Source organism: Leucoraja erinacea, chromosome 34 (genome assembly GCF_028641065.1).
Source record: "Leucoraja erinacea ecotype New England chromosome 34, Leri_hhj_1, whole genome shotgun sequence".
Classification (NCBI taxonomy): domain Eukaryota; kingdom Metazoa; phylum Chordata; class Chondrichthyes; order Rajiformes; family Rajidae; genus Leucoraja; species Leucoraja erinaceus.
Window position 1 is genome coordinate 18,440,707 of NC_073410.1, and position 2,891 is coordinate 18,443,597.

Here is a 2,891-nt window from a genome sequence, read left to right on the forward strand (position 1 = left end):
CTCTGAGGTGTACAGACGACATAGCCATTTTCAACCAGCCCCCGCAAGCTGTACTGTCCCTGCCTGCTTCAAATTCCCCGCAATTGTCTAAAGGACAAGTATTACTGGACTTAATGATAACAGACCTATCGCACTGACCTATAGTCATAAAGACCCTTGAAATACATGATCTGGGCAAACTTAAAAATATCACGAACCCCGTGCTGGATCCTCTGCAGTTTGCATACCGGGCCAATAGATCGGTCGATGGGGCAGTCAAGCTAGGCCTGCACTTCATCCTCCAGAACCTAGACAGCAAGGGGACCTATGCATGGATTTTGTTTGTTGATTTTAGCTCTGAATTCAACACCATTCAACTACATTCCAAACTCTCCAAGTTAATTGTGCCTGAAACTGTCTGTTAATGGATCACATACTTCCTGACAGACAGGAAGCAGCATGTAAAGCTGGGGAAGCACATCTCAGACCCGCTGACCCTCAGCATACAACCATCGCAAGGCTACGTACTCCATTTATACTCACTACACCAACGACTGCAACTCCGCTGAATCCTCTGCCAAGCTTCTCAAGTTTGAGGACGACATAACCCTCAATTGATGGGGATGAATCTGCCTCAAGATACGTAGTGACTCAGCTCGTGTCCTGGTACCTTCGTAACAACCTGGAGCTCAATGTTCTTACAACAGTGGAATTGATTGGAGACATTAGGAGTACTTTCCCTTCCCTCCCTTCCCTCCCCCCCACTCACCATCAACAACAGCACAGTCACATATTTGGAGTATTTTAAGTTCCATGGAACTATCATCTCCAAGGGCCTGAAATGTGGGGCAACCATCGACTCCACAGTCGAAGGCCCAATAGAGGATGTACTTCCTGCGGCAGCTGAGGAAACACAATCTGCTACAGACAATTATGGTCCAATTCTATACTGCCATCGTAGAGCCTGTCCTCACCTTATGGTCTAGTTTGGCTCAGCCATACAGCACGACATCCGTAGGCTGCAGCGAATCGTACGATCAAATGAGAATGTTCCAGAAGTAACTGCAGATGCTGGAAAATCGAAGGGACACAAAAATGCTGGAGAAACTCAGCGGGTGCAGCCGCATCTATGGAGCGAAGGAAATAGGGAACGTTTCGGGCCGAAACCCTTCTTCAGACTGAAGAAGGGTTTCGGCCCGAAACGTTACCATCTGAGAATGTTGTTGGCTGCAAACTCCCCCGCATTAACGAACTGTACACTGCAAGGACCGGGAAGCGAGCGGGTAAGATCTCTTGGCCGGGCCACAAACTCTTTGAAGCACATCCACCTGGAAGGCGACTCCGGACTGTCAAAGCCGCCACAGCCGGACAGAAAAACAACTTTTTTTCCACGAGTAGTAGCTCTACTCAATAACCAATAGCCTCTAGCCTCATTTTACTCTGGTATTTAATTTCATCCTCATGTTAAACTCTAATGTGTTATTATTACATCCTCAATCACCGAGATATAGAATTCCACGGACTCACAAATCTCTGTGTGAAAAAAGTGTCTCCTCATCTCCTTTCTAAATGGCTTCCCACTTATTCTTAAAACGTGGCCCCTGGTGCTGGATTCCCCCAACATCGGTAACACGTTTCCGGCCTCTAGCGAGTCCAAACCCTTAACAATCTTTTATATTTCAAATAGAACCCCTCTCATTCTTCTAAATTCTAGAGTATAGAAGCCCAGCCGCCTCCGCATGACAACCCTGCCATCCGGGGAATTCAACTTGTGCACCAAGGCAAAGTCCTTGTATGTGTGAATACTTGGCCATGAAACATTAATTTAATATGCTATCCTTTGATCCTAGAATATAAAATTGAGTGCACTACAATCAAAATTGACGGGATCCGCAGAACTGGGTGATTTGCATTGGTAACGTGCACCAGGACGACATATTTATTAATATGACGATGATGAGAAATTATTTACCAGCAGGCATGCACTTAGCTAATCAAGGTTTAACGTCGCGAGCCTGTGAACAGACGCGTCTTGAGTCAGCGTGTCAGCCGCCCCAACACTTTCAGTTTAATGAAGATAATCTGCGGCAAGTGACTTCCAGACACGGCTGTTACGGGAAACGGCAGTTCTCCGCCGGCAGCGGCTGGTTCGGGAAATGGGGCTCCAATGTATTTGCCGATGCAACCCGGGTGATTCCGTCTCGAGCAATTCGCGGGCCCGGGTAGCAATCAATGACAAATACATAAAGATTCCGATTATATTATCGTGCCTGCTAATCTGTTGACACGGTTCATTTCGAAATTCACACCAGTTATATATATTCGAATGTGAGATGGAATGTCCCGAGGATAAAGCTGTGACAACGGTAAACACTCAACCGCTTGCAGCAACCGAAGTTTCAGTAAAACGAGTGAGTTAAATATCCTTGAACAGCTAAAACATGAATTTATAAAATACGGCCTGCCGTGACTCGGATTCGAACCGAGGTTGCTGCGGCCACAACGCAGAGTACTAACCACTATACGATCACGGCCACGAACTTCAGCTGTGTGTTAACTGCGTCGGCAAAACCACTCATATGACTCATCCATTGTAGCTCCTGTGACAGAATCAAATCAGCGGCTCGCGCTCTGGGTCTTCTTCACCAAATTAGTTACTTTAGCGATGACGGTCTCTGTCCGTTCAATGTTCCCTCTGGGTTTAATGCTCTAATCTCTTTATCTGCACAGACGTTTATTTTCTGTTGTGGGGTCGGAATCATTATAGACAATAGACAATAGACAATAGACAATATTTGCAGGAGTAGGCCATCCGGCCCTTCGAACCAGCACCGCCATTCAATGTGATCATGGCTGATCATCCCCAATCAGTACACCGTTCCTGCCTTCTTCCCATATCCCCTGACTGCAGT

At 46.6% G+C, this 2,891-nt stretch overlaps 1 non-coding gene across 1 annotated transcript; it reads right to left on the reverse strand.

Moving 5' to 3' along the window:
- Positions 1 to 2,441: 2,441 nt before the first annotated feature.
- On the reverse strand, positions 2,442 to 2,513 carry trnah-gug (transfer RNA histidin (anticodon GUG)). Its single transcript has one exon. It is a non-coding gene; the product is annotated as a tRNA-His (tRNA).
- Positions 2,514 to 2,891: the final 378 nt, after the last annotated feature.